This window comes from Chrysemys picta, chromosome 22 (assembly GCF_011386835.1).
Source record: "Chrysemys picta bellii isolate R12L10 chromosome 22, ASM1138683v2, whole genome shotgun sequence".
NCBI classification, from domain to species: Eukaryota; Metazoa; Chordata; order Testudines; family Emydidae; genus Chrysemys; species Chrysemys picta.
Genome location: NC_088812.1, coordinates 22,497,759 through 22,525,479, shown reverse-complemented (window position 1 = coordinate 22,525,479; position 27,721 = coordinate 22,497,759). Strand labels below are relative to the sequence as shown.

Sequence of the window (27,721 nt, the reverse complement as noted above, 5' to 3'; positions counted from 1 at the left end):
CCAAAAGAAGGTGCTCGCTTCTAACCCCCGAGGCCGTCAGTATGTCTGCTTGTTTTTAATGAGCCCACTTGACACGTTTTATTGTCCTTGGGTCTGGCTCCCAGCCCCTCTCCAAGGGTTGAGGCTGTCTGGAGGTGCTGCCTTCCATGCCTTGCTTATTCACACCTTATTCATTTAACAGGGCAATTGATTCAGAGGGGGGGGCGGGGGGGGAGAGAGCTCTTGTTTTACTGCTAGCAAAAAGAAATTTTTCTTTTATCTTATTCTATTCTGAGGGGCTATAATATTATACCAAGGGCAATGCAAAGTTTCTAAATGAGGCTTTGATACAAAGTTTCATGAAAACAGAGGTCACACGAGGGTAGACCCACCACAAGGTTATATGAAGAGGCACAATGTAAAGTCATATGAAAATTATCAGAGATTGATCTACATTGTCCCCCTTTTGATCTCTCAAGAACAATTCTTGAGTGGTCACCATATAAATCTTTTGTATTTGTTGCAAACAAACCAAACAATTATAACCAGGTGAATATAACTAAAACCATTACAGTTGACTAAACACCAGATATAACATAAACACAAATGCAAACAATTATAATTATAATAATTGGAAATACAACAAAACCATTACCATTCCAATAATTGGGTACATTGACAAACAAAATGAGGCCCAAGTTTGATGCTGCAACAGCCATCAAACAATAAAAGTCACTGAGGTCAGGACCTTCTTAAGCACACACAACAAATAAGATTTTGTAGGAGTACCACAGTTGTTATGCAAGGTTAAGCTGATTTGGACTTAAACTAACATTCAGTTGCTAAAATGTTGTAGAATTTCCTATTTTTAATAGTTGTTCTTAGAGGTTTTTGGGGACCTGAAAGATGGGGCCATTCAATTATGGGCCAAGGTCTTACAGGTTATGGAGGCCCAAGAACTACCCTTCAGGGCTTGGGGAAATAGATCCAGAGTGCATAGAGGAAAGTGTGGAATTAACAATACAAGCAAATGTAACTAACAATACAAATGTATTAAGAACAAAAATTAACAACAAAATGACTATTAGAGAACCTAACAAAAAAATAAACCTGATGCATTGGGGACCAAAGTGTTTTGGACACAAGTGGTGATTGATAAATTGGATGGACATGGGGGAAGTAGAGAGAGGAAAAGACATTTGCCTTGTCTAGTGTAGTATCCCCTCTTTTTCTGGACCCAATGCTAACACAGGACACCACCAGAGACAGACACAGAACATGCAACACAGAACACTGAACACAGACTTTGTCATGACACTATAACCATGGTATTTTATAACTCTTCAGCTGGTACCAGCTCTCCTGATGTTCTGGTTCAGAGCCTGAAAGATAGAAGCTTGGAAACAAATTAGCACAGTGCTTCCACCATGGCAGAACCTGCTTGGTCTCTGCCACAGTGTGTTTGGTACTTGGGGCTGCACAAATGCTAATTAAGGGGTGCATTTTTTGTGAGTGTAAATCCTCCTTTTCTCTCAGTAAAAGGGCGTTAACACTCCATCTAGAAAAGAAATTTCTGTTTTAAAATCTCCAGCCATTTTGCCATGGCCTGGAGATCTGAGGCAGAAGCAGGCACTGTTGTTAACTGTTTCAATGGCATTTTGGCCCTGGGAGGAGGAATTTACCCAAATATTCCCCTTCCCAATCTCCAGAGGGGTCCCAAAGGTCTGCCCCCTTCTGGGGTCTCAAATGTTTCTTCTCCTGATGTTACTGCTGCTGTAAGATTTGAGAGTGCTGTTTTAACTCTCTGTACCCAACCTGTTTTTCAGTTTTTTTATCTGTTGCTTGCCTGGGCCCGATCCTGCTTTTTCCAATAAACAGTTCCTTTCCATGGGCACAAGCCTTGTTCCACTACCAATTTAGCAAGGAGGGTGGACTTTCCAACTAGCCCCCACCCTTCCTGGTCCCGTTCCTTAAACATTTTCTTCAAAATTGTGAAATTACCACAATATTACTTACAAAAAACAAAACAAAACAAAAAAACAAACAAACATAAACCACACTACACTGCCCAAACTCCTATATCCTTCAGAGTTTGGCTTAACAGAACAAGATCTGTATCTTATGTTTTTAACCCACTCTGGGCCAGAGGGAGAGACACTAAGCCTCCCTCTGTATTACTCGGTCTGCTACCACCGAGGGTTCATACACCAATTATACAAATCCTTCCCCGGATCAGAGTGAGAAACACTTAGTTCTCCTCTTTAGCTCAGTCTTGCTACGGCTGAGGGTGTATGTACCTCTATAACACAATTTAAACCTAAACTCCTATATCCTTCAGAGTTTGGTTAATCCTTCCCCGGATCAGAGTGAGAAACACTAAGTTCTCCTCTTTAGCTCAGTCATGAACACAATTTAAACCTAAACTCCTATATCCTTCAGAGTTTGGTTAATTAACTGAAAGTTTACACTCTTTTTCCTATAGTGCCAGGCTTGCTAAAGCTGGCGGTGTGCACACCAGTTTTATAATAACTGTGGGTTCTATGCTTGCTCCCCCTTTCGCATTCTCCACCAAAATGTTGTACTTAAAGTACTGCACAGGATCTTTTCAGGGGGAATAAGACAAAACGCCACATTTATTAGTAATACATGTATTCATTAACACTGTATTATATGCATATAATATATTACACTTACACTCACACACACACACAAACACACTCCGTCTTGTTGTTACCAATTAGTTGCTCCCCTTAACTTCACTGGCCAGGTGAGTTAGATGGGGGAGGGGGTGGAGCCAGGCTTCTGCCGATCCGGATCGATGCTCCCATGTTGACAAGACGAGACCCGGGGTCCTCTGCAAGACACCTCACTTTTATAGCAGCTTTCCTCTTATGCAAATCTATACCAGATTCAAACTCTGTGTCTGTGTCCATTGGTCCTTTGTGCTGCTTTCTTTTGAGTGTTGTCCCAATGCTGCAAAGAGGGTGTTTCCAAAAGAAGGTGCTCGCTTCTAACCCCCGAGGCCGTCAGTATGTCTGCTTGTTTTTAATGAGCCCACTTGACACGTTTTATTGTCCTTGGGTCTGGCTCCCAGCCCCTCTCCAAGGGTTGAGGCTGTCTGGAGGTGCTGCCTTCCATGCCTTGCTTATTCACACCTTATTCATTTAACAGGGCAATTGATTCAGAGTGGGGGGGGGGGAGAGAGCTCTTGTTTTACTGCTAGCAAAAAGAAATTTTTCTTTTATCTTATTCTATTCTGAGGGGCTATAATATTATACCAAGGGCAATGCAAAGTTTCTAAATGAGGCTTTGATACAAAGTTTCATGAAAACAGAGGTCACACGAGGGTAGACCCACCACAAGGTTATATGAAGAGGCACAATGTAAAGTCATATGAAAATTATCAGAGATTGATCTACACCACCAGCTGCCTCCCGATTTCCCCCAGTTCAACTTCCCCTTGGGGAGCCCATTCCTGGTATAGGAATCCTGGTAGGAGCGGCGAACAGCAGAGGCTAACAGCGGGAGTTTGCCTGGGAGTTCGCGTGGGGAGAGCGCACTGAGGCTTTCATCTGCAGGTTTCTCTGAGTAGTTCCTGCAACAGTTGAGGAAGCTCTTAAGAGGACGGTGATATGGAAGGTGAGCGATCAGCTGTTGTAACCTGCACAGGTTGTGCCATGTTTGTCTTTCTTCCACAGGACAGAAGCGACTTTGTCTGTACAAAGTGCAAGCTGGTCTCCATGTTGGAAGAGAAGGTTCGAGGGCTGGAGAAACGAGTGTCGACTCTGCATTGCATAAGGGAAAATGAAGATTTCCTGGACAGACGTCAGGAGAGGCTTCTACGGCCACAATGTTCTGAAGATTCAGAGCAGGCGCAGCAGGGACAGAAGGATTGTGAGGAGGTTTGGCAGCATGTGACCTCCAGAAGGAGAAAGAGGAGCGTCCATGCACCAGCAATGGAGATACAGGTGAGCAATCGTTTCCATGTTCTCTCTACAGGTACTAATGCGGAGAGTGGACTAGATGACCCATCTGAGGGAAGGGAGCAGAAGGAGACTCCACTGATTGGAAGGCAAAAGATGCACTGTCCTAGGGATGGGGGTTCCACGACCACCACTCCCAAGAGGAGGAGGAGGGTGGTGGTGGTCGGGGACTCCCTCCTCAGGGGGACTGAGTCATCTATCTGCCGCCCCGACCGGGAAAACCGAGAGGTCTGCTGCTTGCCAGGAGCTAGGATACACGATGTGACGGAGAGACTGCCGAGATTCATCATCAAGCCCTCGGATCACTACCCCTTCCTGCTTCTCCACGTGGGCACCAATGATACTGCCAAGAATGACCTTGAGCGGATCACTGCAGACTACGTGGCTCTGGGAAGAAGGATAAAGGAGTTTGAGGCGCAAGTGGTGTTCTCGTCCATCCTCCCTGTGCAAGGCAAAGGCCGGGGTAGAGACCGTTGAATCGTGGTAGTCAACGAATGGCTACGCAGGTGGTGTCGGAGAGAAGGCTTTGGATTCTTCGACCATGGGATGGTGTTCCAAGAAGAAGGAGTGCTAGGCAGAGACGGGCTCCACCTAACGAAGAGAGGGAAGAGCATCTTTGCCAGCAGGCTGGCTAACCTAGTGAGGAGGGCTTTAAACTAGGTTCACCGGGGGAAGGAGACCAAAGCCCTGAGGTAAGTGGGGAAATGGGATCCTGGGAGGAAGCACAAGCAGGAGAGCGCAAGAGGGGAGGACTCCTGTCTCATGCTGAGAAAGAGGGACGATCGATGAGTTATCTTAAGTGCCTATACACAAATGCAAGAAGACTGGGTAACAAGCAGGGAGAACTGGAAGTCCTGGCAGTCAGGGAACTATGATGTGATTGGAATAACAGAGACTTGGTGGGATAACTCACATGACTGGAGTACTGTCATGGATGGATATAAACTGTTCAGGAAGGACAGGCAGGGCAGAAAAGGTGGGGGAGTTGCGTTGTATGTAAGAGAGGAGTATGACTGCTCAGAGCTCCGGTATGAAACTGCAGAAAAACCTGAGAGTCTCTGGATAAAGTTGAGAAGTGTGAGCAACAAGGGTGATGTCGTGGTTAGAGTCTGCTATAGACCACCAGACCAGGGGGGTGAGGTGGACGAGGCTTTCTTCTGGCAACTAGCAGAAGTTGCTAGATCGCAGGCCCTGGTTCTCATGGGAGACTTTAATCACCCTGATATCTGCTGGGAGAGCAATACAGCGGTGCACAGGCAATCCAGGAAATTTTTGGATAGTGTAGGGGACAATTTCCTGGTGCAAGTGCTGGAGGAACCAACTAGGGGCAAAGCTTTTCTTGACCTGCTACTCACAAACAGGGAAGAACTAGTAGGGGAAGCAAAAGTGGATGGGAACCTGGGAGGCAGTGACCATGAGATGGTCGAGTTCAGGATCCTGACACAAGGAAGAAAGGAGAGCAGCAGAATACGGACCCTGGACTTCAGAAAAGCAGACTTTGACTCCCTCAGGGAACAGATGGGCAGGATCCCCTGGGAGAATAACATGAAGGGCAAAGGGGTCCAGGAGAGCTGGCTGTATTTTAAAGAATCCTTATTGAGGTTGCAGGAACAAACCATCCCGATGTGTAGAAAGAATAGTAAATATGGCAGGCGACCAGCTTGGCTAAACAGTGAAATCCTTGCTGATCTTAAACGCAAAAAAGAAGCTTACAAGAAGTGGAAGATTGGACAAATGACCAGGGAGGAGTATAAAAATATTGCTCAGGCGTGCAGGAGTGAAATCAGGAAGGCCGTAGTGTAGACCAGGCCTTGGAGTTGCAGTTAGCAAGAGATGTTAAGAGTAACAAGAAGGGTTTCTTCAGGTATGTTAGTGTAACCCTTCTGCCCATCTAAGTTGGCAGCAACAAGGGCCGGGTTCTGTATCTAGGGGTTCCATTTCAATAACGCAATGCAAAACCGGCTCGAGCCCCCACCCAGTGACCTGGGACAATTACATACCACCCCCTGGGCACCTCTAAGAGGCAATACTTCCCCTCTCGCAAGCACGGAGTCTGAGTGTAACAGAAAATGTTTAATAACATGAGGTAAACAACATCAGCATTAAATGGAAAAAACACCACAACTAGAGTTTTTAGACCAAACCATGAGCGAAGACCCACCCCAGCAAATTGGGCCGTGTCCTCTCCCGTTGGTTCTTGAAACCAGCGACCCAAGAATCACCAAAGTCCCAAAAGTCCACCAATCCCAAAGTCTCTTGGGTCCAGCAACCCAAGAATCACAAAAGTCCCAAAAGTCCGACAACCCCCCAAAGTCTCTGTCCATGATCAGTGCAGCCCCAGAGTTCAAGGGGGGGGGGGTGAGCAGGGTGTTAAGGGGCACCTTACGTGATCCGAGGCCAACCGGCTGCTTCTCCGTGGGGTTCCACTGCAGCCTTCACCACGAACTGCTCCACTCCACCCGCAGTCCCACGAACTGCTCTGGCCGCTGCTCCGCTCCGCTCCGCTCCGCTCACCGACCTGTGAGCCGCGCTGCTCCGCTCCGCTCACCGACCTGTGAGCCGCTCCGCTCACCGACCTGTGAGCTGCACCGCTCCGCTCCAGCCGTCCCTTGGGCCGCTCCCACAAGGCTCTGCTCTGCTAGCTGCTCCTCCAGCCGCTCCGCTCACCGACCTGTGAGCCGCTCCGCTCGCTCCCCGCTAAGCTAAGTTAGCTTAGCTATAGCTTCAGGCTCCCCCACTAGTTAACACAGCCTCAGTGATCTCAGCTCTTAAATAGCTTTAGCTCTTTTGTGATTTCAGCTCTTAGTGATTTCAGCTAGTAGTAGGGGAGCCCCAGTGCTGGTGCACTATTGGCCCAAAGCGAACTCAGCTCAGCAGTCTGTAACTAGACTCCTAAGGGAATCAAAGTTAGCTCTGACATTCAACAGTGGAGAGAGGAGGTAGTGCAATTGGTGTTTCAACCCCCTTGGGGAGGGGGCCACACCATCAGGTACAAATACCTGTCCCCATCCTCTCTCAATTCACTGGGTTTTGTAACCCATGCCCCTTGACAAGCAAATGCTACTTAAGTAATGGTGAATGACTCACTCAGTCCTTCTGTCATACAACAGTTCCACTGGCCTTGATTCACAGAATCAGGGTAACAAAACTTTATTCTTCCTGCCCCAATAACAGAGAAACTGGGGATCCCACACCAGCCAAAGTAACCACTTTGAGTTGCTGTGGTTTCATGCCAGGCGAGTGGGTGTGCCTATGCAAACAAGATCAGCCCCTGGAGTTCTTTTCCACCCTCGCCATAATTCACCACCAGATGTCAGGGTAGAGCTCATCCTGACTCTGCTTACATCCTCCCCCCAGCCGAAAATTTGTCGTCCCGACAAATCATACTCCCTATTATAACAACTCACTGGTTCCCTCCAAAGGGCCTCAGATAGCCCACTCTAGCTTCCACAAGCCTGTGTGCTAAACATATTGGTTCCTCACTAGTTACCCCAGGTGCATCATAAGTCAACCGTTTTACTGGTCTTATTACCCTGTCTCGTCTATTGAGAATCTCTGTTGCCGTGGTGGGCGGGACAGCCTCTTGACCGATGGATGGAGAGGTTTCCTTTGAGGGTCCCTCGGCTACTGGCATAGGCCCCTGCATTTCTAGTTCTAACAGTGGAGGGTCCAAGGTGCCCAGGACATCCTCCACCTGTATGTCTCCACTGTCCAATAACCTGGGTGTGTCATCACATGGGGGTCCCACCAGTGGCTCAGGGGTGTCAGGAATGGGCCTAAATACTTCTGCCATGGGGTTTAGGGTGGAAGAAGAGGAGCTCTCTGTTGATTCAGCCGATCGAGACTGAAATCTTGTCTCCATCCCAGGGTACACCATGGTTGTGTCTTCCTCCTCAGACTCACTCTCAGATGTGCTGCATGGGGGTAGGTTAGCTGCAGGGGGCTGGCTGTCCACGTTGGAGGGCGGCTTTGGTCCAGCACCTTCGTTCTGCCCAGTTGCCCTGTTGTGGCCCATCTCATACGGGGTGCCTACCAATTCCCCCACAGGGAGCAAAAGGTTTCTATGCACTGTCTTTGTCTGCCCTGGACCCTCTTCAGGTTTGATCTTGTAGACCGGCAGGTCTCCTAGCTTTTCCATCACCAAGTAAGGTATTGCCTTCCATCTGTCGGCTATCTTGTGTTTGCCAGCAATACCCAAATTTCGCAGCAGAACTCTGTCCCCCGGCTGGAGTTCTTGCAGACGTACCCTAGCATCATATCGATGTTTGTTGCGGTCGGCGTTCTTCCGAGCCGCAGATGTAGCTAAGTGATAAGCATCCCGCAGCTTTTCTCTCAGTCGGGATACATATTGCTGATGAGTTTCATAGCTATCTCCATCCTCTGATACACCAAAGCACAGGTCTATGGGTAATCTTGGTTCTCGTCCAAACATTAAGAGATATGGGGTGACTCCTGTAGCATCATTCTTTGTGGCATTGTAGGCGTGCACCAGATATGCAACATGTTGGCTCCAGGTTGCTTTCTGCTCTGGTCGCAAAGTCCCCAACATATCTAATAGGGTTCGGTTGAACCTCTCTGGCTGAGGATCACCTTGCGGGTGATAAGGCGTTGTTCTAGACTTCTTAATTCCCGCTATCCTCAGCACCTCCTTCAGAAGATGACTCTCAAAGTCCCGCCCCTGATCCGAGTGTATCCGGGCTGGAAATCCATAAACTGAGAAATATTTCTCCCACAGTACTCGAGCAACCGTGGTGGCCCTCTGATCACGCGTGGGATATGCCTGCGCATATCGTGTATAATGGTCAGTCACTACTAGAATGTTCCCAATATTCCTCTTGTCTACTTCTAAAGACAAGAAATCGATGCATACCAGTTCCAAAGGTTTGGTGCTGGTGATGTTCTTGAGATATGCAGCCCTCGTGGGCAGAGTTTTCCTTTGAACACATCGAGCGCAGGTCTCACATTTCCTGCGAACATCTTCAGCCATCCGAGGCCAATAGAATCTACTACGAAGAAGTTCCAGGGTCCTCTCCATCCCTAAATGTCCAAAGTCATCATGCAGGGCCCTCATGGCCAGGGCTCTGTACTCTTTTGGCAGCACTAGCTGTGCTCGTTGCTTTTGTAAAGGGTCTGTGGTCACTCGATGTAGCACTCCCTGAATCAGTTTTAGTTTGGTCCATTCTCTCAATAGTAGTTTACCCTCTGGGTTAGGTGGGACAACCACAGCTGGGCTTCGCCCCTCCCTTTTGGCAAGTAGTGTATCACGAATGCCAATATCTTGCAGCTGGGCTTCCTGCCAGTCAGCCGCATTGAGCATGGGCAAAGGAGATTGGTCCAACGCAATATAGTTCACTGAAGCAGAAGGCACGCATTCAGGGGGCAGGCCCAAAGCTTCTGCAGCACATCCATGAAGACTCTCATGGGACTCTGGCTCCCGGCGACTCACACTGCAAATAGCCCTCACTCCATCTGTGGGTATCACAGCAACTCCTGGTGCCTGTGGACGCCTGGACAATGCATCTGCATCTACATTGCTTCTCCCTGATCGGTATTGAATGCTGAAGTCATAGCTAGCCAAAGCGGCCACCCATCTTTGCCCTGTAGCATCCAGCTTAGCACTTGTTAACACATAGGTCAGTGGGTTGTTGTCTGTCCACACCTGGAACTGAGCACCATATAAGTAGTCTCGAAATTTCTCAGTGATGGCCCATTTCAAGGCCAAGAACTCCAGCTTGTGGGTGGGATAGCGAGTTTCACTATCAGACAGTCCTCGGCTGGCAAAGGCTACAGGTTTACGTCTTCCTTCCACTTCCTGGTACAGTACTGCTCCCAGACCCTCCAAACTGGCATCAGTATGCAGGATAAATGGCTTGCTTGGGTCAGCAAAGACTAGGACTGGAGCATGAGTTAGGCAAGTAATGATTTCTCGAAAAGCCCTTTCACATCTCTCATCCCACCGTGGCCCAAATGGTTCGAAGGGGCCATAGTGTCTCTGCACAGGAGGCTTTGGGGACCTTCCCTTATTCTTGGTCTTAGATTTGTTCCTGCTGGACTGGTATCCCCTGGTAAGATCATTCAGAGGTTTTACAATCGTAGCATAGTTTTTCACAAATCTGCGATAGTAGCCACTAAACCCAAGAAAGGTCTTGAGTTCTCTGTAGTTACTTGGACATGGCCATGTAGTGAGGGCTTCTATTTTATCGGGATCAGTACTCACACCCTCTTGGGACACGATGTGACCCACATACTTCACTGAGGTCCGGCAGAACTGGCATTTGTCAATTGAAAGCTTCAAACCATAATCCTCTAACCTATCAAGCACTTTAAGAAGTCTTTCTTCATGCTCCTCCAAGGTTCTTCCAAACACTATCAGGTCATCCAAATAAACTAACACTTGCAGTAAATTCATGTCTCCCACAACTTTCTCCATAAGACGTTGAAATGTGGCAGGTGCTCCAGAGATCCCTTGGGGCATGCGTTCAAACTGATAAAACCCTAATGGGCAGATGAAGGCTGTCTTCTCCTTATCTGCTTCACCCAGAGGGATCTGGTAGTATCCACTCCGAAGATCCAACACAGAGAACCACTGGCTTCCCAGCAAACAGTCTAAGGCATCTTGGACTCGAGGCATTGTGTACTGGTCAACCACAGTACGCCGGTTTAGGGTGCGGTAGTCAATACACATCCGGATTTTCCCATTCTTTTTACGGACCACCACAATGGGTGAGGCATATGGGCTGCGGGACTCTGTAATGATGCCATTCGCAGCCAGCTCCTGAAGATGTTGTCGCACATCTTCCATCTCAGAGAGGGCAATCCTCCTAGATCTCTCCCTGAAAGGTCGAGAGTCATGTAGTCTGATGTTGTGCTCTACTCCTTTTGCACATCCCACATCCCACTCATGCAATGAGAACACCTTGGATCTTTCACAAAGTTTCCTCCTCAGGCGATCTTTCCACTCCTCGGACAACGGTGAATCTCCAAAGTCAAACTTTGCAGGGTCTATTGGCGGAACTTGAGTCTCACACTGGGGTTTTACAATTGATTCAGGCTCAAAGAGATCCGCTATCTTTTGTCCTTGCTTCACAACAACATCTCGACTTGTTTCATTAGCAATCAGTATAGTCACCTTTTCCTGGGCTTCAGCAGGTAGGGTTATGACTCCACTGGGGACCAGCACTCCTTCCGGGAGCTCTCCTTCAACCGGCTGCTCTACCATTGCTAATGCCCCTTTACTGCCTTTCAGCCGAGTACTCATGACAAGCACTTCTTGCTCCGTCCTTGCAGGCACTACTAACGGGGTTGTGCCCATGTACTTCAGCGCCCCAATCGGTAGCTCAGATGTCTCCTTTTTAGCACCCTCAATCTTCCTATAGGCTTCAGCACAAAGCATATGGATCATCAGGGTATTCAGGTACTGGTCCCCAGCCCGTCGTCTGCAGTAATCCGCGAGCACCTTGAAGAGACTGGAGTTGGTCCCTATCAGCACAGACACATCAGAGGTCCCTTTAGGGTCAGGGCATATTAATGCAGCTGTGTCCACCTCTTCTCTTACCCCAGCAACCTCCTCTGGGAATTCCAGGTGCACTATGACATACCCTTGGTAGGGGTATTCATCCATGCTGAGGCCACACAGACCAACGCCAGTCAGTGGCTGTATAGGCAGGTGCCTAAGCATTTGTTGGTAGAATGACTGAAATATAATAGTCACTTGAGATCCAGTGTCAAGCACGGCTTTACACTCCACCCCTTCAATCTTCACCATGACCTCTGCTCGAGGCCCTATCAGTCCTGCGGGGATCCCAGCTGGACAGTCTTTTCTGGGGGAATCTTCAAATCCTGCAGGCCTGGGTGGTCCCCGTCCCCGGACTCTCTGGCAGCTACCGGATCTCTCCCAACTGATCCTCAGCTTTCCATACACTAAGGAGGGGTTTTCTTCATTATGGCACTTGGCAGCACTGTGTCCATCTTGACCACATCGGTAGCAGAAGAATTGTCCTTTCCCTCTTCGCCCAGATGGGATGGTGGCTCTAAATGCTGACTTCTCCATCGCCACGGTCAGAGGCTCCTTATTCCCGGAAGTCTTAGCTTGGTCAATGGTGCTTTGCAGTTCAGCTATCCGTTCTGTCAGGACCTGCACTTGTTGGGCAAGTTCCTCTGTGGTGCTCACCATCAGTACACTGGCCATTTGCAGTGGTGTTGTGCCGGCTGGCTCCAATGTTTGGGCTTCCCAAAACTCACTGGCAGCCTGCCTTTCTTCCTCTTCTCTGACCTCCTTTATCAGCTGGGAATAACTTGGGGGATGTTCCCATCGTTCTCTTAGCCGGAGATGGAGTAGAATCGAGTTCTGATATTGAGCTCCTCTTACAATTTGAGCCAGTCTGGTCCGATCCATCTGTTCAGCAGTCACTGCACCCCTCATGACAGCTCTCTGAAGCAGTCTTTCCAGCCTCTGTATATAGGCTGAAATCTTCTCGCCAATTTGCTGTCGGGAATTAAGGAACTTACAGTAACTGTCTTCAGGGCCCTCTACACTCTCAAAGGTATGATCAAGGGCCTCTAGGCAGTCCTTCACACTGACCCCAGGGTCAATGAGCTTCAGGGTGCGAATCACATCTAATGCTGGGCCACTAAGGCTCTCTATCAGACATCTTCGCTTTTCTGCATCAGGTACGGCCCACTCCTGCAGCATTTCAGTGGTATGCTCCAACCAGGGTTCGAACTCCTCTGCCCCAGCAAATAACCTTAACTCACGACAAGAGTTTGACCTAGCATGGGACAACACAACCTTTTCCAATATTTGCCCCAGTGCTTTTGTCCAATCATTGGCTGAGGCTGTGGCCCCTGAGCTAGAGGCTGCAGGGCCGGGGCCCAACAAACCCGACATATTAGCCATTATACAAACAGTAATTTCCTCAAAATATAACCACAATTGTTTCCCAATGCAGGGGAACACTCAACAGGTGCTTGCGAGGGGTACTGACCCAGGGGATCCCGGACGAGCCCCCAAAAATGTAACCCTTCTGCCCATCTAAGTTGGCAGCAACAAGGGCCGGGTTCTGTATCTAGGGGTTCCATTTCAATAACGCAATGCAAAACCGGCTCGAGCCCCCACCCAGTGACCTGGGACAATTACATACCACCCCCTGGGCACCTCTAAGAGGCAATACTTCCCCTCTCGCAAGCACGGAGTCTGAGTGTAACAGAAAATGTTTAATAACATGAGGTAAACAACATCAGCATTAAATGGAAAAAACACCACAACTAGAGTTTTTAGACCAAACCATGAGCGAAGACCCACCCCAGCAAATTGGGCCGTGTCCTCTCCCGTTGGTTCTTGAAACCAGCGACCCAAGAATCACCAAAGTCCCAAAAGTCCACCAATCCCAAAGTCTCTTGGGTCCAGCAACCCAAGAATCACAAAAGTCCCAAAAGTCCGACAACCCCCCAAAGTCTCTGTCCATGATCAGTGCAGCCCCAGAGTTCAAGGGGGGGGGTGAGCAGGGTGTTAAGGGGCACCTTACGTGATCCGAGGCCAACCGGCTGCTTCTCCGTGGGGTTCCACTGCAGCCTTCACCACGAACTGCTCCACTCCACCCGCAGTCCCACGAACTGCTCTGGCCGCTGCTCCGCTCCGCTCCGCTCACCGACCTGTGAGCCGCGCTGCTCCGCTCCGCTCACCGACCTGTGAGCCGCTCCGCTCACCGACCTGCGAGCTGCACCGCTCCGCTCCGCTCCGCTCCGCTCCAGCCGTCCCTTGGGCCGCTCCCACAAGGCTCTGCTCTGCTAGCTGCTCCTCCAGCCGCTCCGCTCACCGACCTGTGAGCCGCTCCGCTCGCTCCCCGCTAAGCTAAGTTAGCTTAGCTATAGCTTCAGGCTCCCCCACTAGTTAACACAGCCTCAGTGATCTCAGCTCTTAAATAGCTTTAGCTCTTTTGTGATTTCAGCTCTTAGTGATTTCAGCTAGTAGTAGGGGAGCCCCAGTGCTGGTGTACTATTGGCCCAAAGCGAACTCAGCTCAGCAGTCTGTAACTAGACTCCTAAGGGAATCAAAGTTAGCTCTGACATTCAACAGTGGAGAGAGGAGGTAGTGCAATTGGTGTTTCAACCCCCTTGGGGAGGGGGCCACACCATCAGGTACAAATACCTGTCCCCATCCTCTCTCAATTCACTGGGTTTTGTAACCCATGCCCCTTGACAAGCAAATGCTACTTAAGTAATGGTGAATGACTCACTCAGTCCTTCTGTCATACAACAGTTCCACTGGCCTTGATTCACAGAATCAGGGTAACAAAACTTTATTCTTCCTGCCCCAATAACAGAGAAACTGGGGATCCCACACCAGCCAAAGTAACCACTTTGAGTTGCTGTGGTTTCATGCCAGGCGAGTGGGTGTGCCTATGCAAACAAGATCAGCCCCTGGAGTTCTTTTCCACCCTCGCCATAATTCACCACCAGATGTCAGGGTAGAGCTCATCCTGACTCTGCTTACATCAGCAACAAGAAGAAAATCAAGGAAAGTGTGGGCCCCTTACTGAATGAGGGAGGCAACCTAGTGACCGAGGATGTGGAAAAAGCTAATGTACTCAATGATTTTTTTGCCTCTGTCTTCACGCACAAGGTCAGCTCCCAGATTGCTGCACTGGGCAGTACAGCATGGGGAGAAGGTGACCAACCCTCTGTGGAGAAAGAAGTGGTTCGGGACTATTTAGAAAAACTGGACGTGCACAAGTCCATGGGGCCGGATGCGCTGCATCCGAGGGTGCTAAAGGAGTTGGCGGGTGAGATTGCAGAGCCATTAGCCATTATTTTTGAAAACTCATGGCGATCGGGGGAGGTCCCAGATGACTGGAAAAAGGCTAATGTAGTGCCCATCTTTAAAAAAGGGAAGAAGGAGGATCCGGGGAACTACAGGCCAGTCAGCCTCACCTCAGTCCCTGGAAAAATCATGGAGCAGGTCCTCAAGGAATCAATTATGAAACATTTAGAGGAGAGGAAAGTGATCAGGAACAGTCAGCATGGATTCACCAAGGGGAAGTCGTGCCTGACTAACCTAATTGCCTTCTATGATGAGATAACTGGCTCTGTGGATGAGGGGAAAGCAGTGGATGTGTTATTCCTTGACTTTAGCAAAGCTTTTGATACGGTCTCCCACAGTATTCTTGCCGCCAAGTTAAAGAAGTATGGGCTGGATGAATGAACTGTAAGGTGGATAGAAAGCTGGCTAGATCGTCGGGCTCAACGGGTAGTGATCAATGGCTCCATGTCTAGTTGGCAGCCGGTTTCAAGCGGAGTGCCCCAAGGGTCGGTCCTGGGGCCGGTTTTGTTTAATATCTTCATTAATGATCTGGAGGATGGTGTGGACTGCACTCAGCAAGTTTGCAGATGACACTAAACTAGGAGGCGTGGTAGATACACTAGAGGGTAGGGATCGGATACAGAGGGACCTAGACAAATTAGAGGACTGGGCCGAAAAAAACCTGATGAGGTTCAACAAGGACAAGTGCAGAGTCCTGCACTTAGGACGGAAGAATCCCATGCACTGCTACAGACTAGGGACCGAATGGCTAGGTAGCAGTTCTGCAGAAAGGACCTAGGGGTCACAGTGGACGAGAAGCTGGATATGAGTCAACAGTGTGCTCTTGTTGCCAAGAAGGCTAACGGCATTTTGGGCTGTATAAGTAGGGGCATTGCCAGCAGATCGAGGGACGTGATCGTTCCCCTTTACTCGACATTGGTGAGGCCTCATCTGGAATACTGTGTCCAGTTTTGGGCCCCACACTACAAGAAGGATGTGGAAAAATTGGAAAGAGTCCAGCGGAGGGCAACAAAAATGATTAGGGGTCTGGAGCACATGACTTATGAGGAGAGGCTGAGGGAACTGGGATTGTTTAGTCTCCAGAAGAGAAGAATGATGGGGGATTTGATAGCAGCCTTCAACTACCTGAAGGGGGGTTCCAAAGAGGATGGAGCTCGGCTGTTCTCAGTGGTGGCAGATGACAGAACAAGGAGCAATGGTCTCAAGTTGCAGTGGGGGAGGTCCAGGTTGGATATCAGGAAAAACTATTTCACTAGGAGGGTGGTGAAACACTGGAATGCGTTACCTAGGGAGGTGGTGGAGTCTCCTTCCTTGGAGGTTTTTAAGGCCCGGCTTGACAAAGCCCTGGCTGGGATGATTTAGCTGGGAATTGGTCCTGCTTTGAGCAGGGGGTTGGACTAGATGACCTCTTGAGGTCCCTTCCAACTCTGATATTCTATGATTCTATGAATCCCTTCTCCCACAGGACACTGTCCCTGCAGCCTTCACCAAGGGGGGTTGCAGCGCTGTGACCAGCAAGTTCCCTCAGCTTCTCCAAGGAGGAATCCTTCCACAGCTCGGTCTGGAATTCAGCTGCTGGGGAAGGGAAGCTGCTCCCTCTCGCTGGTTGGGCCTGGGGTCACAGCCCCCATGAGCCCTGTCCCTGGTAGCTTCCTCCCTGCTGTGTAATCACTTCCCAGCAGCATGTCTGGACCAGGCAAACCTAGTTGGCAGCCGACCTGCTCTGCCTGCGTGTCCCCCCACTCAGCCGGGGTCTCAGCTCCCACCATGCTCAGCGCTGCCCTTGCTGTCCCAGTGGGGGCAGGCAGCGAGCTTTCTGCTCTCCTTACAGCATTAGAGCCAGCGTGAGCCCCCTCTCCGATGAGACAGGGAACATTTCTCCGACACACTCCGCCCCAGGGGTCTGGTTACAGGTAGGCAGGTATCCTGAGCCCAGCAGCCCCTCCCTCCTGCCAGACAGGTCATTTGCATTTTCACTGACCATTTGCATCTTAGCCAATTGGTTCCCTGGATTCAAATTCAAACCCTCGACCATTACAGGAGCAGGGCCTGGACCCTGTCCCAAAGAGACACAGTCACCCCTCAACAGGACCTCACAGCCAATATCCTGGAGAACCCCAACTACCAGCCAGCCCGACCCCTCCTGGGTCTGCACAGGGATCCAGGCCATAGGCAGGACGAGGGGCTTCGTCCCGGGGACCTTCACCCAGGTCACACAGCCCCTCACCATCTGCGGCTGCACCACCTGGGGCCCGACAACAGTTCTCTCTATCCCAGGGTCTTGCCACCACAGGCATGTCTCCCATTGACCACCACCTTCCGCTCCCACTGGGGGTCCGAGGGGCCTGAGCCCAGGAGACTCCACGCCGACATATAGGCCGGGGCCAGGAGTGGGAGCCTGACCACCACCCCACCCATCTGGCTGACAGCGTCTATGGCCTTGGGACCCACAGGGCCGGCTTTAGCAAGAGCGGGGCCCGATTCCTGGGGGCGTGGCTTGCCGCAAGCCCCGCCCCCAGGAATCGGGCCCCGCTCCGGCCGGAGCTCCAGCCGGGGTCGTGGGGCTTGGGTCTTGCCCGGAGCCGCTCAGCCAGGGCCGGGCTGGAATTGAGCCGGGGGGCCGGGCCGGAGCCGAGCTGAGCCGCGGGGGCCGGACACGGGCCAGGCCCGAACCGGGCCGCGGGGGCCTGGGCTGGAGCTGAGCCGAGCAGGCCGGACCGGCGCCCCGGGGCCGGAGCTGCTGGGGCTGGAGGTGCTCGGCCGGGGCTGGACTGGGCCGCGCCGCGCCTCCCCGGAGCCCTTCTCACACACACACCCCCACCCCAGCTTACCTGGTGCTGCCTGCCCGCCCCTGCTTCTTTTCAGACTTCCCGCGAACCTCTGATTCGCGGGAAGCAGGGGCGGGGGAGGAGCAGGGGGCGGAGCATTCAGGGGAGGGGAGGAGGGGGAAGTGAGCTGGGGGCGGGGTGGAGAGCTGCGGCGCGGGGCCCTTTTGGCGCGGGGCCCAATTCAGCCGAATCGGCTGAATCGGCCTAAAGCCGGCCCTGGGGACCCAGCAAGGGAGCTAGATACCGGGACTTTTCCGCAGGGTCCCCCTGGTTCAAATCACCAGCCTGCTCAAAGGCCGTGTGGTGGGCCTCCACATCCCCCCCTTCCTTAACCAGGGGCAGCAATTTAGTGTCAAGGCTCCCTGCGGAACTGGCAGCCCAGGGTCTATCCCCACTCACCCCTGGGAAGCCCCCTATGCCTCTCCGCTCCACCATCGCCAGTCCATGCTGCTGCTGCTTCTCCTGCAGCTTTTCCTCAGGCTCTTGCTGTCTCTCACAGTCCTCTCGCTCTCTTGGACTCAGCTCCAGTCCCATCCGTCTCCAACCCCCCGATGGGGAACCCGATTGTGAAGACCCCCGTCTGGGGAATGCCTGGCTACTGCTCCTGCTGCTTCCAGATCCTCTTGGAGCCCCATCTGGGTCAGGAATCTGCTCCTTAGAGCGGTCCTTGTCCTCCAGCTGCAGGATGAACTGGGCCTTGGTGAATTTCCCAATGCGTAACCCTCTCTTTTTGCACAGGATTACAATGTCCTTCTTAAGGAGATGGTGATAGGCCATCACTCCGCTGTTCCCAAGTTGCTTTGGACTCAGAGGCCCGTGTGCTCTCAGCTCCTCCATGGTTTCCAGGAAGAACCCCTAGTGTGCCAGCCCTTCTCGTGGTCACCGCCTCTTTGCCAGGGTCGAGCTTCAGACTCCTCCGGCTCTGGGACCGCTCGCTGCAATCCCCAGGGGAACCCTGTTACTGCAAACATCCTTCTCTCTCCCAGGGGTCGAGCGGCAAGCTCCTCCGCCTCTGAGACTGCTCGCTGCAGTGCTCAGGGGACCCTGTTCCTCCAACAGTCCTTCTCGCTGGTCACACACTCCTAGGGGTTAATCACCCCCTGAAACTGTCCCCCCTCTGTTTTACTGCTCCCCAGTCACTTACTGCAAGAAGCGCCATTCACGGGGTGCCGTACATCCCACCACTGCCACCAGTTGTCACAGAGTCCCCGGGCGATGCTCTGGAACTGCTCCCCACAAAGCCAGTCAGGACTTTGGGGAGCCTCCCCTCCCTTGGAGCAGACTGTCTTCAGGGCAAGAAGCTCACACGGCTGCACCTCCTGGGTCTCTCCTGGGAGCATTCAGCATATGCCCCTCCGTGCGCTTCCCACAGCGAGTCCGCCCAAGCTCCGCACTGCCCCCTGGAGTCGGACCTGGCGGCCTTTGCTCCTCGCTGCTGCCTTCTGAGCAGTGTCCGCCCTCCACACTCCCCCCAGCCCATTCTCTGCAGGAAGGGGGGATGGAGACACACACCTGGAGCGGCCCCCCGGCCCGTTCTCTGCAGGGAAGGGGGATGGAGACACACACCTGGAGCAGCCCCCAGCCCATTCTCTGCAGGGAGGGGGACATCTCTCCCTTCCTGCAGGCAGTTGAGACCATGCTCTGTCTCTGAGCCCCCTGTGACCAGTTCCCTGCCCATCCCTTGTGTCATCCCTGTACCAGCTCCCTGCTTCTTGCTGCATCCAGCCCCTTCTCCCAGCTCACCAGGGCCTGGGGAACCTCCCTCACCCTGACACTTGGCACAGTCCCTCTTTCCCCATCGGTTCCTGCCCCATGCTGGCTTGGTGGGGCAGGGCCCTGCTCCGGGGCCCTTCCTGTAACCCTGCTCAGGCCCTCCCCTGCGCCCATTGCCCAGGCCAGGGTGCCCTCATGTGGCTCCTCTGGCTGCCCAGTTTCCTGGCCGGGGGCGCTGTGGAGTTGCCTCCCCCTCTACACTAAGTAAATGGTTTCCAGGTGGGGTGGCGGGGTGCGTTGCCCTCCCTCCAGCTCAAGGCCTCACAGCCTTAAAGAGCCAGGCCTCAGCTCTGACACTGTACCTGACTGGCCGCAGGAGGGGGAGCCCAGATCAGGGGGAGGGGGACTCCCTCTGCACTGCCAGGGGGCGCTAGAGAGACCCCGGCGCCCGAGAGAACCTGTGGAGGGAGGGAAGAGCAGCAAGAACCTAAATTCAACCATTAACTGCATGGAGTCCAGTGGGCTAGAGCTGGAGGCTGGGAGCCAGGACTCCTGGGTTCTAGCCCCAGCTCTGGGAGGGGTGGGAAGAGCAGGATCTCAGGGTTTGATCAGGGAACTAGGACTCCTGGGCCACGGACTGAATGTGCCTGGGCTGTGGGTGCGTCCCAGGGGTGCTGGCGCTGACCTGTCTCTCCCCATGCAGGTGTGAGCATGGTGAACCTCCACAAGCTGATCCAGTGTGCCAACGTCCAGCAGCTGAGCGGCATCATCGAGAACACGGACTTCCTGGACATCTCCCTCACGCCTGGGGTAAGGGACTGGGGCCAGGGGCCAGCAGCTGTACCCATGGCCGGGGAGCCAAGGCCAACCTGGGGCTGCCCTCCATGGCAGTGACTACTCCCAGCACAGAGGTGGCCTCTGCCCCGTACAGTGGGGTGACGCCCTCCCCATATGAGGGTGACCCCCGAGTTACTCCCCATCTGGGGTGACCTCTTCTGCCCGGCAGAGGACCCGGGGATCAGGACCTCAGATCGCTGGGAGCTGGAGCTGGTGACCACTGCATGGGGTGGCCATGCGGCGAAACGGGGGAAACGTCTCTGTTCTCCCATCAGTCTCTCTCCCCTCCTCTCTCTCTCTCTCTCTCTCTCTCTCTCGCTCAGTGATCCATTCTGTTCTTTTCTCTGCCCCTCCCCTGCCAGCCCGGCTGGAGCGACTCAGGTAGGCTGCGCTCTCCCTGTCTGCCCCCGTTCCCATCCCGCACCCACTCCCTGCTGCCTCTCACCCACTCTCCCTTCCTCCCCCAGAGCGGCAGCTGCGACCCGAGAGGAAGGTGCGGCCGGAGTCCACCTACCTGCTCTCCCGCTGGACCCCCAGGCTCAAGGACGTCATGGAGGTACCAGGCCTTGGGGGTGGGGGGTCACACCTGGCAGGCTGGGCCCAAGGGGGAGGGGCTGGTTTGGGGTCAACCATGTGTAGAGCCCTGCATATCCGTGCACTATTTCTGCGGATAGTGGATCCGCTGCAGATACAACCGGGTCGGGCTCTACTCCCCAGCAGTGCTGCTGCATCCGGCTCAGGCAGCCTGGGGGGCGCAGTCAGAGGCAGATAGGTCGGAGTCGGGGCTGTCCCGCACCCACTCGCTCCGCCACACTGCTTCCTGGCCAGCAGTTTGAGCAGCAACAGCGTCCCCACCAGCTCCTGGACAGCAGGATTTGGGATTGCAGCGGGCGGGGCCATGGCGCCCCACCCCTCCAGCCCACAGTGATGCAACGTGCTCTGCTGCTGCCATGTACTGTCGCTCGTGACCCCCCAGCAGCAGCACATGATGAGACACCCCTTTAAAAAAGGGAAGAAGGAGAATCCGGGGAACTACAGGCCAGTCAGCCTCACCTCAGTCCCTGGAAAAATCATGGAGCAGGTCCTCAAGGAATCAATTATGAAACACTTAGAGGAGAGGAAAGTGATCAGGAACAGTCAGCATGGATTCACCAAGGGGAAGTCGTGCCTGACTAACCTAATTGCCTTCTATGATGAGATAACTGGCTCTGTGGATGAGGGGAAAGCAGTGGATGTGTTATTCCTTGACTTTAGCAAAGCTTTTGATACGGCCTCCCACAGTATTCTTGCTGCCAAGTTAAAGAAGTATGGGCTGGATGAATGGACTGTAAGGTGGATAGAAAGCTGGCTGGATCGTCGGACTCAACGGGTAGTGATCAATGGCTCCATGTCTAGTTGGCAGCCGGTTTCAAGCAGAGTGCCCCAAGGGTCGGTCCTGGGGACGGTTTTGTTTAATATCTTTATTAATGATCTGGAGGATGGTGTGGACTGCACTCTCAGCAAGTTTGCAGATGACACTAAACTAGGAGGCGTGGTAGATACACTAGAGGGTAGGGATCAGATACAGAGGGACCTAGACAAATTAGAGGATTGGGCCAAAAAAAACCTGATGAGGTTCAACAAGGACAAGTGCAGAGTCCTGCACTTAGGATGGAAGAATCCCATGCACTGCTACAGACTAGGGACCGAATGGCTAGGTAGCAGTTCTGCAGAAAAGGACCTAGGGGTCACAGTGGACGAGAAGCTGGATATGAGTCAACAGTGTGCCCTTGTTGCCAAGAAGGCTAACGGCATTTTGGGCTGTATAAGTAGGCTGTATAAGATTGCCAGCAGATCGAAGAACATGATCGTTCCCCTTTATTCGACATTGGTGAGGCCTCATCTGGAATACTGTGTCCAGTTTTGGGCCCCACACTACAAGAAGGATGTGGAAAAATTGGAAAGAGTCCAGCGGAGGGCAACAAAAATGATTAGGGGTCTGGAGCACATGACTTATGAGGAGAGGCTGAGGGAACTGAGATTGCTTAGTCTCCAGAAGAGAAGAATGAGGGGGGATTTGATAGCAGCCTTCAACTACCTGAAGGGGGGTTCCAAAGAGGATGGAGCTCGGCTGTTCTCAGTGGTGGCAGATGACAGAACAAGGAGCAATGGTCTCAAGTTGCAGTGGGGGAGGTCTAGGTTGGATATTAGGAAACACTATTTCACTAGGAGGGTGGTGAAGCACTGGAATGCGTTACCTAGGGAGGTAGTGGAGTCTCCTTCCTTGGAGGTTTTTAAGGCCCGGCTTGACAAAGCCCTGGCTGGGATGATTTAGTTGGGAATTGGTCCTGCTTTGAGCAGGGGGTTGGACTAGATGACCTCTTGAGGTCCCTTCCAACCCTGATATTCTATGATTCTATGATTCCCCCCCAACCCCCAGCCCCCACCCCCTCCACACTGCCCCCATCCCCTCCACGCTACCCCTTCTCCTTGAGACCCCGCCCCCTCCACGCTGCCCCTTCTCCTCGAGACCCCACCCCCGCGCTGCCCCTTCTCCTCGAGACCCTGCCCCCTCCACGCTGCCCCTTACTCCCAGTCCCCACCCTCGCGCTGCCTCTTCCCTGCAAGCCCCCTTCCCCCCCTTGCTAGCCCTTGTGAGGGCTTGCTGCTACCAGTGAGGATGCAGATACAGGTAAAAGACGGCTAGTGGATCGCAGGCTGATGCACATCCACATTTTTGTATCTGCGCAGGGCTCTAGCCATGTGAGGGGCTCAACCGAGAGACCTCTCCTGCTGCCATTCTTAGGGTCTTAAATCATAGACACGAGTGCAGGGGAGTTGTCTTACCTGGTGCTGAGATGCTGCCCCCTCTGGGGTGGGGCAGAGGCGGTTTATACAGGGGTCCCTCACCGGGGCTGAATTCTTCCTGAGGAGCGGCAGGCAGCTGTTAACAGCCGCACAGCAGCACTGCCCGAGAGTCTAGGGCAGGAGGTGATCAGCGTGCGGGGCTGGAAGTGCAGGGGATCCAGGCAGCCCACTGTCATGACTGGCACTGGAATCTGAATGGCCGGCAGGGTCCGTGGCCTAACCTCCAGTGAGGAGCAGCTGTTTGACGTTCATCTGAAGGAGGAACTCGTGCAGCACAGTACTGGTCACTGACTGCCAGGGGAGAGCACCCCCTGCTGAGCCCCCCACCCGCTCCCTGCAGGACAGCGCTCCCTAGCGCCACACTGGGGTCATAGAGCACCCTCTGGTGACTCACTAGCACCCCCCAGCACCCAGTGGCTTTTCCTTAGAGGTCTCCTATCCAAACACTGCCTGGGCCCAAACCAGCTTAGCTTGTGAGAGGTGACATGGTCGCTCCTTCCCCCCATCCTTGCTGGGGGCTGAGCCCCTCATCGCCCTGCCCTGTGGGGCACTCCTCAAAGCGGTGGGGGGCACACTTAGTTGCCTTCAGCCTACTGGCTTGGGGCTCCTCCAGGCCAAGAATTAACCCCCCCACCCGAGAGAGGCTCCCAGGCCCCTGCTCCAGCACTGTGATGGTTGCTATGGTGGGATTTGGGGGCAGGAAGTTGCGGTAGCCTCAATCCCGTGACTAATCCAATCAGGGGCGCCCCCCCTCTGCGCCAGCTGCAGCTCGGCAGGCCTTAAGCTTCCCTGTACAAGTCAACGCAGCGGATTAATGTAAAAGCCCCTATTATGTGGCATTAGGATGTATCATAGCCTGGACCCCCTGTGTGTCCGGGACACACCTCATGGGACAAGAGGCAGGGCCTGGATCTGCCCGCAGCAGGGAAGGGGCACTGAGGGCAGCCCCCTGCCTCCCCTCCCCCTCAAGTGAGGGGCCCTGGATCCGGCTGCAGGAGGTCTCTGCCCTCCCCATAACGGTGAATGGGTGTGGAGTTCACAGCAGGGCACTGAGCGGCTGAGGGGGATGTGGGGAGATGGGGGGGGCATCACTGGAGGAGTCAGCATGGTCTTTGCTGGCTTCCCATGCCCGACCCTGGAAAGGGGGCCCCAGGCTGCTCCCCCCAGGGACTGTCAATCATTCAGTGAGGAGCCGTCCCAGCCCTTCCCCACCAATGGGGCCTGGCTTGGCCACCAGGTCCAAGGGTCCTGCTGCTTGGCCCCTGCTGACCTGTCCTCTTCCCCCTCCCCCCGCCAGGACATCATTGAGAAGAAACTGGACAAGAAGCTGTGGCCCTTCATGTCAGACCCGGTCCCCTCCACCAGCTCCCAGGCTGCTGTCCCCTTCATGTCAGACCCGGTCCCCTCCACCAGCTCCCAGGCTGCTGTCAGGTAAGGCTGAGCCTGGCTGGGCTGTGGGGGGTAGAGCCCTGACACCCCCCCTACCCCCCGGGTGTAGGAGCCTCTGTGCCTGGGAGTGCGTGGCCAGGACCCTGCCCTCTACGGGGGAGGGGGTGTCCAAGAGCCTGGAGCCCTGGACCCCTCTCACCATGTCCCCCGCACCCCAGCAGTCCCTCAACACACCAGGGCCCAGGATGGAGGAAAGGGACTGGCCGAGCTTTAGACAGCACCACCAGCCCAGGGCAGGTGCCTCCCTCCCCTACTCCCTCTTGCCTCCTTTGGGACTCCTGTCCCACTGCCTTGGGCAGGGCCTGCCCCCCATCCCCCTCCAGGCCCTGCCCTTCCATCTGGCATTCCCTCAGCGAGCCCCTGGTATCCACACTGCCCCTCTCTCCCCCCAGCCCCCACTTCGGGCAGTGCCCACCCCTCTGCCTGGCATTCCCTCAGCGAGCCCCTGGTATCCACACTGCCCCTCTCTCCCTCCAGTGCCCGCCTTGGGCATTGGCACAAGAACAAGCCTGCGGCCGAGTACCGGACGGGCCCGCGCCTCATCATCTACGTGCTGGATGGGGTGTCCATGTCTGAGATGCGCTGCGCCTACAAAGTGACCCGGGCCACCGAGGGCAAGTGGGAGGTGATCGGTGAGTGGGGCGAGTCCTGGGGGGAGAGGCGGCTGGAATGCCCAGGTCAGGGACAGTCGTGACCCCCTGGGAGGGGGAGACCCTAGAACTGCCTGCCCAGCACCCACAGGGCACCCCTGCCACCCTCTGTCCTCCCACACCCGGGGGCCTGGGAACAGATGCGCTTGCCCCACCTGCCTCAGCCACGCATGGCCTGTATCTAGACACCTGATCTTCTGGCCCCTGGCTCCCCAGGCCTCTCATTGCCCAGGGACGATGTGTGGGGGGCCCAGTCAGACACCCCCAGTAACACCCATAGGGATATGGCTCACCCCCTGCACACACCCCTCTAAGACCCAAGGGTGAGGAACGCTGTCAGCGCGTGGATTCTTGCCTGGCCATGCAGGGTACAGCGGCACGAGGGGTGCGGTGCCAGGCCACGGGGGGCAGATGACAGCCCCCCCCCCCCGCCCTAACAGCCTGGGGGTCGTCCTCCCCCCCCCCGCACTAGAGCAGGGTCTAGCTGCAAGGATGGGGGAGATGGTGATGCCAGCCTCATGCCCGCCCCACTGTGCCCACCGCTGCCAACCACCTCTCTCCCCCCCAGGTTCCAGTCACATCCTGACCCCCAAGCACTTCCTGGATGACGTCCAAACCCTCAACCAGCTGGCTCCCAAGGAGGCCTAGAAGCAGCCCCCTCCCCCCAGAGACTCTGCCCCCCACAGCTCGCTGCCCCCAGCTCCACCTGCTCTTCTCAACAAGGCACCTTCCCCCCTACTCCTGGCTGCAGAGTCGGTTCTTGGCGGGGGGGGGGACGATGACCCCCAGGCTGCTTTGCTGTTAGGGCAGGGGGCAGGCCAGGCTCCCTCCCTCTGGCACAGCCTCTAGGGCTGTCACCCTTTGTGCCCTGTGGCCACCCTGACCCCGATGGAGTAGGGGGAGAGTCAGGCTCCGTTATCTCCAGCCTCAGCCATTCCTACCTCCCCTGCCTGGGACCCAAAGCACAGCCCCTCCCCCTCTCTCTCCTGTCATCCCTCTGCCAGTGATGAGGGGCACACAGAGGCTGCGACCAGCGTCTGGCTTTAGGGGGGATGTGATTAGGGTTACCATACGTCCTCTTTTTCCCGGACATGTCCGGCTTTTCGGCAGTCAAACCCCCGTCCGGAGGGAATTGCCAAAAAGCCGAACATGTCCGGGAAAATGGCGGCTCTGCTCCTCCCCTGACTCTTCGGCTCTGTTTAAGAGCCAAGCTGCCCGAGCCCTATGGGCTTCAGGCAGCTCCCGTGCCTCCGGACCCTGCGCCGCCGGAGCCCGGGAGGGGAAGTGCCCGGCCGGGGGCGCAGGGTCCAGAGGCATGGGGGCTGCCCAAAGCCCGAGCGCTACCGGCTTCACGGTTTGCCGGGCAGCCTCCAGACCCTGCGCCCCCGGCTGGGCGCTTCCCCTCCCGGGCTCCAGCTGTGCTGCGGAAGCGCCGGCCGGGGGCGCAGGATCTGGGGGCTGCCCGGCAAACCGTGAAGCCGGTAGCGCTCGGGCAGCCCTTTCCGCGTGGCTGGGAGTGGGAGGGAGGAGGGGGCGGAGTTAGGGCGGGGAAGGGGCAGAGTTGGGGTGGGGCTAGGGTGGGGAAATGGGCGGGGCCAGGGCCCGTGGAGGGTACTCTTTTTTTATTTATTAGATATGGTAACCCTAGATGAGATCCAGCCACTGAGTTCCAAGCTGTGTCTGTCCAGTCTGCAAAGGGTTAAAGAGAACCCCCCTTCTGCCCCCATATCATCCCCCTTCACTGCCTTGGGGTGCTGGTCCAGCCCTGGCTCCCTGCACGCCTCCAACCACAGCTTGGCACCCTGGCCTCTCAGTCCTGTCCCCCAGTGGGGACCTCGGCTCCAGAAGGGGGGAGGGGTCCTAGGAGAAGTTGCAGTCAGGTGCCCAAGTAAGTGGGGGTGGAGCCAGGACTGCATAGGAGGCGCGTCCAGGGTTGGTCTGCAGCAGGGCAGAGCCAGGCTGCATCTAGGACCCGCAGGACGGGATCAAATGCCCCTGCCCAGTGGCAGACACCTCCCCAGTGCCTTTCCCTGGGTATCAGAGCCACCCCCTGGGCACCTGGAGCCCCAGCTCCAGCTGAGGCAGCCAGCTCCAGCCCCCTTGGGTCTGATCAAGCCCTGAGCCAAGCCTCACCCCCTGCATCCCACGGGCCCTAGAGGTCCCCTCCCTCTTGCCCGCCAGCCGGGCTGTGCTGGGGCAAGCGCTGGCAGGAGTGACCCCAGGTAAAGGCAGTGACCTCCTTTACGGGGAGTGACCAGCCCGGGGGGGGGGGGGGGGGGAGTTTGTGTGTTTGCAGGTCTGAGGCCCTCCCCTGCCCATTATCACACAGTCATTGCTGGCCCTGCCCCCGGCTACTGCCCTGCCGGGCATGTGCCTGGGCCAATGAAGTGCGAGGCCAAAGGCTGGCCGAGGTCTCTGGTGCTGTTCACAGGCGGGGGAAGGGAGGGGACAGGGCGAGGTGTGAGGGAGCGGGATCTCCCCAGCTCACCCTCCGGTCCTGCTGCAGGTCCCAGGCGTCCTGGCTCTGAGTCACCCGGCCAGTGCTGCCTCCCCGCACCCGGGAGCAGGGTGGGGAAGTGGCTGCTCCTTTCATTGTTGGACCAAGGCCTGGGGGCA

The 27,721-nt window shown here is 54.7% G+C and overlaps 1 pseudogene; it reads left to right on the top strand.

Annotated features, from left to right (window-relative positions):
- LOC135972151 (syntaxin-binding protein 2-like) overlaps positions 1–26,317 on the top strand; it is a 47,283-nt pseudogene extending 20,966 nt beyond the window's left edge.
- The last annotated feature ends 1,404 nt before the right edge of the window (positions 26,318–27,721 follow it).